Source organism: Hypomesus nipponensis, chromosome 6, assembly GCF_054491055.1.
Source record: "Hypomesus nipponensis isolate SF chromosome 6, ASM5449105v1, whole genome shotgun sequence".
In the NCBI taxonomy this organism is placed as follows: domain Eukaryota; kingdom Metazoa; phylum Chordata; class Actinopteri; order Osmeriformes; family Osmeridae; genus Hypomesus; species Hypomesus nipponensis.
In genome coordinates this window covers 2,263,024-2,273,839 of record NC_140366.1, presented here as the reverse complement: position 1 = coordinate 2,273,839, position 10,816 = coordinate 2,263,024, and the positions used below count along the sequence as shown (strand labels likewise).

General features: G+C 42.8%; 1 pseudogene; it reads left to right on the top strand.

Moving 5' to 3' along the window:
- The first annotated feature begins 392 nt into the window (after positions 1–392).
- Positions 393–9,210, top strand: LOC146286382 (zona pellucida sperm-binding protein 4-like; annotated as a pseudogene).
- Positions 9,211–10,816: the final 1,606 nt, after the last annotated feature.

Below are 10,816 nucleotides of genomic sequence, written 5' to 3'. Positions count from 1 at the left end.
TGCGTGGCTATATGGTTCCTTTGAATTTGTGTGCGGGATTGACCGGTGAACCGTTGTAGTGTGCTGTTGCTGTGTACCCCCTTGCCGTGTGGTGTTTCATCCTAGTTTAAATACCCTAGCTCTACCGGGTGCCCAAAATTGGCCTGTGCCCTTCATTAGACCAGTTCCAGGGGTAGTTTTATGAATTTGAAATAAAAGTGTATTTTCTAAAAAAAAAAAAACCCTTGTCTCTGTTGTGGTGTGTCCTGGGATTCATTTGCCTAGTGGGATTGCTCGCCCCTTCGGTGACAAGTCTTTCACAGGTGGCTTGATTTTCACTGACAAGACAATCACTTGGCATATACCCCACCGCATCACACCTGTAATAAAAGGTGCCATTTAAGATTTTGAAGATGCCCATGGGCATTGATGGACAGAGAATGGACAAATACCAGATGGCAGCCAGAAAATACACCTTGTCGTCCACAGAATTTCACATTGTCATTGAGCTCCCGATGGGAACACCTGATGGGTACTACAAGGTTGGTCAGTGTACTCCTTTAATTCAGCCTTTGCATCTCAAACTGACACAAAATAAGGTCCTCTTTTCCTATTACAACTCCCCTGATGTCCTGGCCTACCGAGTTCACAGGCAGTGAGTCTGGATCATTGATGATACATGTAGACTTTCTGTTTGACGTCAACATGTACATTTAAAATCCTTTGATACATTTCAGATGCAGTTCCTGAGGAGAGGTTATTTGAAATCCTCTTGGGTACTTTTCACCCTGATGTGGAGCTAATCATCACCTTCAACACTGGGGTCTTTTCTGTGGCCGAGTGCAATGCAAAAGGGTTTGATGTTATAGCACAGATTTCCGAATGGTTTAAAGTCATTCTACCTGAAAGTGCCCTTCTTTGAGGATGCAGTCCTTGTGCATGTTTGGCCAAGTCATTTAAAGTTAATATAAAGGGTTGTCTAATTTGCTCTTCTGAGTGGTCTTCCCGATATATGCAGAATCCTGAACCTTTGCTCACAACCTACACCCTGCCTATGACCTTTGGACTGCTCATCCTGCCTGAAGAAACTCCATTCTCCCATGTAGCAAAGGCAGAGGTCTCCCCAGGATGTTGGTAAGAAATTCAAACCCCTTCAGCTTAAGTTGACAAGGCCAATGTGCTTCCTGCATTCATGGTTTTGTTGATTTGTCTCCTTCAGTTCCCCCTGCGATTACTGGTACATGTGACCCGGGGTACTTCTATGTCACCGTTGGGTATGGAAGCCAAGGCCACAACTTTAGAACCATGATTGGCGAGGGGGAGCTCACCAGTAAGCTGGGTGAGACGTATGGGCTAATGAAGTAATAACACTCACTTCAGTTTTGTGGTGCCGTACAGTAGTGCCGACTCCATATTTGAGGTACAGTGAACTGTCTGCCTTGATATTAATGCATAATTCCTACTAAATATTGCTATTACAAGTCCATCTTGTTTTTTCAGATGGTTATGTCTACTGCAGTCAGAGCCAGAATTGATTTGGAGCTGGTGGCCTCAATAACTGGAAGCTTAATGACTTCTCGTTGTCCTGCAGCTTTCCCTTGACCACAACTGGTATGTTCCAAGTTAATCAAAATGTTCCCCTTCAGTGATGGCTATTTATTAACTATTTGTTCTTTGTAGAGTGTTACTCTAATGGCACAATGACAGTGAAAGTCTGTTCCCAATATGATCCTCAGTCATCTGACCCTGAGAGATGATTCCTGTAAACCGAACTATAGCAACGACCGCTTTGCATACTTTTCCTTCGGTGTGAACAGTTGCGGAACCACAGGAACGGTAAAATGGCTCAGGGGTTATTTATAATGGACTTGTTGACTGCTGGGAATAACCCTTTATTTTCAGATTATTGGCAACATTATGGTGCATGAGAATGTAAGTAAGACTTTATTTATATAGCACATTTCATACAGGAATTGCAGCTCAAGGTGCTTTACATAAAATCAACAAAAACAATAATACAAGTGATAAAAGTAATAGATCTAAAACGTAACAAGCCACACTATCTGCGGTCTCTCGAATCCGTCTTGGATCCGAGCTGCACTTGTGGTTTCCAAAAATATAAAAAAACACATGCACTCTTGCAGTCTGTCGTTTCTCAATTAAAATTAAAATAAAATAAAAAACTAAAATAAAGTAAAATTATAATAATAAAAACTACAGAATAACAAAATACAATAATTCAACAAAATGGATAAAATGTAACACATAAGCAATAGTGCAAGTCAAACACAAGCCGCAATCTTTACGGGAATACAAAGCAAATCTGTAAACAATAATTTTACAACTACCAGTTGTAAGGCCCTTCTGAGATTTTTTTTTTTTTTAATGCTTTGTTAAAAAGGTAGGTTTTAAGCTGTCTTTTAAAATGTCTAGCGTATTTGCTTCTCTGATATTTATTTACATTTACATTCATTTAGCAGACGCTTTTATCCAAAGCGACTTCCAAGAGAGAGCTTTACAAAAGAGCATAGGTCACTGATCATAACGAGTCCCAAACATTGCAAGTAGCCAAAACATGAAGCATACATTGTGAAAAAGCTAAACAAGTGCCAAAAGGGAAGACCCATAAGAGCATGCAGTTATACAAGTTACAAATTAAAACAACATTAACCACAAAAGTGCAGGACTATACCTGTAGAAGAGCAATCAACAGTAAAATATTTCACAGCGAGTACAAGACTTAACTTTGTTATATCTAACCTAAAAGAGCAAAGAGTCACTTAAGAGTCATTGTGATCCTGGAGGAAACTAACAAGTCCAGCCAAGCATTCTTAAGTGCCGTTGTACTCCCGGAACAAGTGCGTCGTGAGCCTTTTCTTGAAGGTGGGGAGACAGTCAGTGTCCCTGATGGAGGTGGGGAGCTGGTTCCACCATTGGGGGGCCAGGCAGGAGAAGAGCTTGTGTTGGGACCGGCAGTCTTGAGCGGTGGGACCACCAGGTGGTTGTCTGAAGAAGACCGTAGGTGACGGGTGGGGGTGTAAGGTTGCAGGAGAGACTTGATGTAGACGGGTGCAGTCCAGTTCACTGCTCGGAAGGGCAGTACCAGGGTCTTGAATCTGATACGGGCGTTGATGGGTAGCCAGTGGAGAGAGACGAGGAGCGGGGTAACATGGGAGCGTCTGGGTAGATTGTAGACCAGGCGAGCCGCTGCGTTCTGAATCCTCTGAAGAGGGCGGGTTGCACATGCTGGGAGACCAGCAAGCAGCGAGTTGCAGTAGTCCAACTTGGAGAGGACCAGTGCTTGGACTAGCAGCTGGGTGGAGTGCTCAGACGGGTATCTCCTGATCTTCCGGATGTTGTAGAGGGTGAATCTACAAGACCGGAAGACTGCGGCGATGTGGGCCGTGAGGGAGAGCTCGTCATCCATGGTAACCCCAAGTTTCCTGGCAGAGGATGAGAGGGTCACCGTCGCAGATCCCAGGGTGTTTGAGAGGTCGTGGGAGATGGAGGGTTTAGCCGGGATGATGAAGTTCTGTTTTGGCGAGGTTCAGCTGGAGGTGGTGCTCGGTCATCCAGGCGGAGATGTCTGCGAGGCAGGCTTCAATCCTAGCTGAGATCCCCGGATCGGTCGGAACGACGGGTACAGCTGGGTGTCGTCGGCGTAGCAGTGGTAGGAGAAGCCATGGGAGGTGATTGGTCCAAGTGAGGTGGTGAACAGAGAGAAGAGGAGGGGTCCAAGGACGGAGCCCTGTGGGACACCGGTGGAGAGCTGGTGAAGGTCAGACAGTTTGCCTCCCCAGGAGACCTGGTAGGATCTTCCCGAGAGGTAGGATGAGATCCACTGGAGTGCAGTGCCAGTGATGCCCATCTCAGAAAGTCTGTAGAGCAGGATCTGGTGGTTAACCGTGTCAAATGCTGCAGAAAGGTCCAACAGAATGATGACGGATGACCTCGAAGCCGCTCTGGCAGACTGGAGGGCAGTGGTGACTGAAAGGAGGGCAGTCTCTGGAGTGGCCGGTCTTGAAGCCCGATTGGTTGGTGTCAAGCAGGTTGTTCTGAGAGATAAAGTTAGACAGTTGGTTAGCAGCACGTTCAATTGTTTTAGAAAAGAAGGGTAGCAGTGATACCGGTCTGTAGTTCTGGAGGACAGCAGGGTTAAGGGAGGGTTTATGGGGAATTTATTCTATAGTTTTGGGGCGTAATTGGCAAAGGCAGCCTCACCAATCTTCTTATTAAGTATGACTGCGCATGTGCAGTTAGGGGCGAGAAGTTTTTGTATAATGGAACAATGCCAGTGATGCATGTGCTCAAGTAAAGTGATACATTTTGATACTCAACGTTGTCGTCTATTTGAGTTAACGCTTATGGCTGCTTCCGGCGACCTCTAATAGGCCTGCATTTGATCGCAGTGTTCTAGCTGGTGTGTAGTTTATAAGAGAGTTAGCAATGTAGCTAGGTCCTTGTCTGTGTAGAGCTTTGTATGTGAGGAATAGGACCTTAAAGTCAATTCTGAAGGTAACAGGGAGCCAGTGTAAAGTAGCTAGGACAGGACTAATGTGTTCTCTCCTTTTACTTTTGGTTAATCTAGCTGCATAATTTTGAATGAGCTGTAGTCTTTCAGTGTTTTTTGGGGGGAAGACCAGCGAAAAGTGCGTTACAGTAGTCCAGCCGGCTGGATATAAAAGCATGAATTAACTTCTCTGCATCATTTTGGTCTATGAATGGTCGTACCTTTGCTATATTCCTCAGGTGAAAGAAAGCTGTTTTGGTCACTTTATTAATGTGGGAGTTGAAATTTAAATCGGAGTCCAGGATTACACCAAGACTTGTCACCTCTGGTTTAAGCCAGGGGGTTAAACTTCCTAGATTCTTAGTAAGCATCTCTCTTTTGGATTTGGGGCCACATAGTAGGACTTCAGTTTTGTCTTCATTTAATTTAAGAAAGTTATCATTCATCCATTTGTTTATTGCCAACAGGCAGCTGGTAATGGAATTGATGGCCGTTGCATCGTTGGGTTCAGTGGATATATATAGTTGTGTCGTCCGCATAGCTATGGAAATTTATGTTATGTTCTCTTATGTCACTGAGTGGTAACATATAAAGAGAGAAACGTAATGGACCTAGGCAGCTTTGAGCAACCCCGTAGCAGTTCTCATGTTTCTTAGACCTATGGTCTCCTAAACTAACAACTTCAATACACTATCCGTGAACCAATAAGCTTTTCCAGTCTATTGATTAGGATGTTGTGATCAATGGTATCAAATGCTGCACTGAGATCTGAAAGGATGAGGATAGAGACTTTATTTGCATCAGAATTTAGTCTGAGGTCGCTAATTATTTTGGTGAGAGCAGTTTCAGTACTGAGAATTCCTGAAACCTGACTGCGAGACTTCCAGAATGTTATTTTCTTCAAGAAAATAATTTAGTTGGACTGAAACTCTTTCAGTACATTACTAATAAATGGAAGGTTTGATATTGGTCTGTAATTTGCAAGTAGACTGTTATACAATTTGGGTTTCTTTAATAGGGGCTTTACAACAGCTGTTTTGAAGGCATCTGGGAAGACGCCAGTTCTAAGGGATGTGTTTATAATCTCTAGCACCGGACCTGAGACACTATCAAACACTCACTTAAAAAATGTTGTGGGTATAGGATCAATATCTGAGGTTGTGGAGTTAGATTCACTGACAATTTTTGAAAGTTCACTAAGTGTGATACAGGTAAATGTGCTCATGGTTATGTTGCAGAATCTACTGATGTCAGTTTCGACCCCACTATTACTAGTACTAGCTCTGATCAGTTGTTTTGTTCTTGGAGAACAAAGCAAGCTCTTCACATTTAACTGCTGAGGATGGCGGGGGGGGTAGGGACAGTGTTTAGCAGCTGGTCAATGGTGGAGAAAAGAACTCTGGAGTTTCTGGCATTTTCTGTAATGTTGGAAAAATATTATTTCCTCGCTAGACGGATGGTTTTGTTGTAGGTGGTTAGTGTATCTTTTATAGATATTGTAGTGGATAGTGATCTTTGTGTTCCTCCATTTTTCTTTTTGTCACTAACATTTTTATTTCTCAGCCATGGGGAGGTTCTGCTTGTGGACTTCTTTTTGGTTTTCAGTGGTGCAACAGTCTAACACAGATAATAGTGCATCATTGAGGTTCTCTACCATTTCATTCAGAGAGCAATCATGATTAGTTGGTCTATATAGAGCAAATTGTTCAGAAAATATCATCATAGCTGTATCGTGTAAATATCTTCTTTGGACTAAATTCTTTTGTGTTTTTTGTTGGGATAATTTCCACATAAAAAAAGTGTACAATGATGGTCTGAGGGGTAGATCAGTTAGAGATATTATTGATATTTAGTCCAGTTATCACTAGATCTAGTGTGTTTCATTTGTGGGGTATTAACAGATAAAACAGGGGTTGATAAATCTGTTTGAAGAATATGGATAGTTCTGTGACTTCTAACACTAGTTTCAGGTTTGTAACCATGCATTTTACCATGCCATTTTCTGTTTGTGATGATGACCGGTATGTCTAATGAAATAGCATGGTGGCTGTCCTAGCGTAGCTTTTCATTGGGAAAGTCTGTCACTGAGCTGTTCCATCACAATGGTGATTCATCTGGGGGGTGCAGATCTGTGCAAGGCCCATGTCCTTGCAGGAGGCTGTTTGAATGTTCTGTTCCATGGGAGGTTGTTTGGGATGTGTCAGTCAGCATAGACACAACAGGGATAGGGGGAGCAACTTGATTTGTGGTCAGGAGCACATGACTGTTTCCTGTTAGTAGTTGAGATCCTCTACGGTTAAGATGGAGTCCGTCAGCTTAAACGGTCTTCACAGTTCCAGAACACATTGAAATTATCGATAAATCTTAGTTTCTGTGCCAGACAGACAGATGCCAACCATGTGTTGAAAGATAGTAGTCAACTTAAGGCTTCTTTTCCTCTTCGAAAGCATGCAATTGGTCCACTGATGAATACATCTTGATCTGTTGAGTGTGTTCAGTAGCTGGGTGAAATGTTTAAGTATCTCAGTGCCAGTTTTCTTGTGTAGGATATCAAACGAGCCAGTGTGGATGATAATCTTAGGGTTGTTTGGTTTATTGTTGAGGATTGTTAGTACCTCTGACGACAGTTCCTCGACAGATGTGTTGCTAAGACAAATATTTTCTGTCTTTGCCAGTTTAACATGTGCTGTCATGGCATCTCCAATCAAAATAGTGGCCATATGTGGTGTTGTGTTTGCATTTCTAACGTTTGCCTTATTTGTAGCTGTGGAGCCAGTTCTTATCATATTTGGTTTAGCAATGATAGGTCCTTGTGCTAGACCAAGGTTAGCCACTGTGTCAGTGCTAGCAATAGATTCTATAGTGCTAGCAGCGTTAGCTCCTCTAAGAGCTGATGGGCTGTGGATAGTCTTGGCATACCTTGGATCTTTATAATCCTGTGATATTGTTGTCTGATTAGACTTGATAGGGGGTCTAACAGCGCCCCGAGAGGGGCTTGGAGTAAAATGGGGGACTCCCGGTCGTAGCAAAAGACATGTTGGCTTTACATGTGTGTAGTAGCTACCGTCATGGTGTGTCGGCAATCCGGGCTCTTCATGTTGGTTAGCTGCGTGGCTAGCACTCCTGTGCCTCTTCGCCTTGGATTCCACACACGGGAGAGGAAGTTTAAATCTGTTTGAGTGGGACAGGAAGAGAGGTGATGCGGGAAGAGTTTCTGCCTCGCTTTTCTGGCTTTTTGTCCTTGGCGCCAGTCCCATCTCCGATGACGGTAGAGGCAACACTAGGCCTCTCTGGTTCCAAGGGTGGCTCATTAGCCAGTAGCTTAACCTCCGGGCTAGGTAGCCTGGAATCTATAAAGTCTTCGTTCTCTCTGATATTTAAGAGGGTTCTGACTCTTAACTCCAGTTCGACTATCCTCTGAGTAAGTTGTTCGCAGTCCTTGCAAGCCATAGTTCTACAGGGAACACACTTTACCTTGCTTGCCTGTGGTCAGTCTGGGAGAGCAGCCCAAAATACTTCTGTTCTCCTTGGGCTTCAGTCCCTCAGGTTGTTCCTTTTTGTGGTTGTAGTCAATTCACTTGATTTTGAATAATATCATCAAACTATCCAAATGACTAGAATGACATTTCTTTGGATCTCAAGAGATACACCAGCAAATATCCTGATGTGGCATATTACAAGTAAGAATGCCTCTGATTTGTTTTGGATGGGTGAGGTTCCTCTGGTACAGTAGTCACTGCTGTATAACTTTCTAGGCAAACTGTTTCCTGCTACTATCTGGTCAATGTCACCAAAACCATGGCGTTCCGTACCCGGCCGAGGGTAAAGGATCCATCTGCTGGCATTGGAATAGGATATTTGATTGTCCAAATGAGATTGGCTCAGGGTAATGGAACATAAGGGTTTTCTTTAGGGGTGTCTTCTGTAGAGCCCTTTCTAATTACTTGTCTACTTTTCAGATGAGGTGTTCTATCAAGTGGAGGACTACCCAGTGGTTAAGTATTTGAGACAGCCCTTGTACTTTGAGGTTGCATTAATGCAGTCCATGGATCTCAAAATGGAGCTTGTTTTGGAGAACTGCTGGGCAACTCAACACAAAGACAGGAGCTCTCTGCCTAGATGGAACCTCATTGTTGACAGGCAATTTCTAAAATTTAAAGTACGAATGGAGTCCTAATCATATCTTGGATTCCTTAGTGACTGTCTTTTCCTTTTAGCTGTGCGAACCTTGATGACCCCTACTCGACAATTTTCCAGCCTGTGGAGTTTGACTCAAGGGTCAAGATCCCTGCTCATGTGAAGCGCTTTTCTGTCAACATGTTCACCTTTGTTACAGATGAGGTGGTTCTGAAAGAAAACGTAAGAGACCTTAAGACCATACTTGCAACTAGATGTTTTGGTCATTTTGTATTATCCCTGTAGATTTTTGTACATTGCAATTCTGTTCTTTGCGACTCCAACAATCCATCTTATGGAGTGTGTTGTAGCCAGTGCGTGAACCCCACAAAAACTGGTGCCAAAAAATCCCGGACAGCTGATCATAAAGGTAATGTGAAGTGGGATGGAGGGAAAGAGATGGATGACTGAGAACCACTGAAATATAAACCCCATGTTTCTTGTTCCAGGGTCCAGAAATATCGACCACCAGGTGCAAGGTGAACAACTTTCCTCAGGACCTATTCTACTCTCGGAACATGAATAAAATTAAGTCTTAATTTGTGGCTCAGAAGTATTTTGACTACCATTTCACTTCTGGACAGATGTACTGTTTAACCCGTTAAGGTGTAGCATCGCACATGTGATCATTCGAAAGAGGGCCCCGCTGGATTCCGAACATTCCAACTGACTATTTTCCGATAGACAAATGACATGACAAACGCTATCGTATGGCTTCAAAATGTACAATGAGGAAGCTAACAAGTAACCCTAGCAGGTAGTAGCATTGCTACGAGTATGCTAGGTTACTATGTAACGGAAGCTAACTAAAGCTGGCTAGCTTCCGTTTCTGAAAAATAACTGGTGGGAGCGTCTGCAATATTTAGAACTCGCACATGGAAGACTTGGACTGCATCCCAATACCCATACTAAACAGTATGTTCTTGTCCTGTAGTATGTGAGTTATGCTAGTCTGTACACAACCCATTGCACAGCCAAGGGGCATCAACCATGGCCAAGCCAGAGACGCAACCCTGTCTTTAGTGCAAGCGAGTTATGAATAGTATTTCTACTGAATGCACTGGGGCCAGTTGTTAATTTTTTTTTATCTGGATTTTGAAATCCCATGTTTTGCTATCCAGGATCCGGTAATCCATTTTACAGTTTTTTCAACGCAACATTGGATTGGATCACCCTGGTCCAGATAAACTTTAAGATTACCAAACTCGGATTCCTAGTGTTGTAAATTGGACTACGTCAAAACAATGTAGGCCAATGTAGTAGGCTAGCCAAGTCGAGAACAAGTTGAAAAGCCAGCATGGGGTCACTTGTGTTTTGAATTGAAGACAGGAAAAGGAAAAAACAATCCAGTCAGAGCCATCATCTGACTCGGACATATACATTTTTCACAAATGCAATGTGAATATTATGAACATCAAAATCAGAAAAGGACTAAATGTCCAAGAGTTAAAGTTGGTCTTCAGTTGTGGAGACCAGCTTTTTTGAACTCTCCTTTCAGGAGGCGGATCTCATGTCTGGCTTTGGTTTGCTGAAGTTTAGAAAGTGATTTGTTCTTCTGTCAGATGAATCTGTTCTGCTCTTACATATAAATTACATGATAAGAATAGTTTAATTTGACCAATTTCAAGTTTTATCACATTTTGTTCCTGAAATCCACCCTTCTGCTGGGATCAGAATGATCCAGATACCTTTTTAATCAAAGGTCTCCCAAGCCTGCTAAAGTTTTGAACAACATATTGAAGGTTTGATCCAGATCAATACCAAGACTGGAGTATATGATCTAATCCAATTTCAGAATCCTTATTTCAAGAACCTATTTTCAAGATTTTATCCAATCCAAAAGCCGAAATCCGATCAGATCACTTCTGACCAACTGGTCCCTGGTTCTGCAGCGGCCCATAAATTACATCTTAAATTGTTTAATTTATTTTTCCTCACTAATGTATTAATTGAAGAATGTACACATTAAAGCGGTGGTATTTCTTCTTCCTATTGTAACACTAGGCCCCTTCTCACCTTAACAGTGGAGGACCTGGTCAATAAAATTGCTGCTACCCCCCCTCACCAAGAAGACCCCACCCCCTTCATCAGGAAGATTGGTGGAAGTTTTAACTGCACTGTAATTTTGGTAAAACCTAATTTTACGATTGC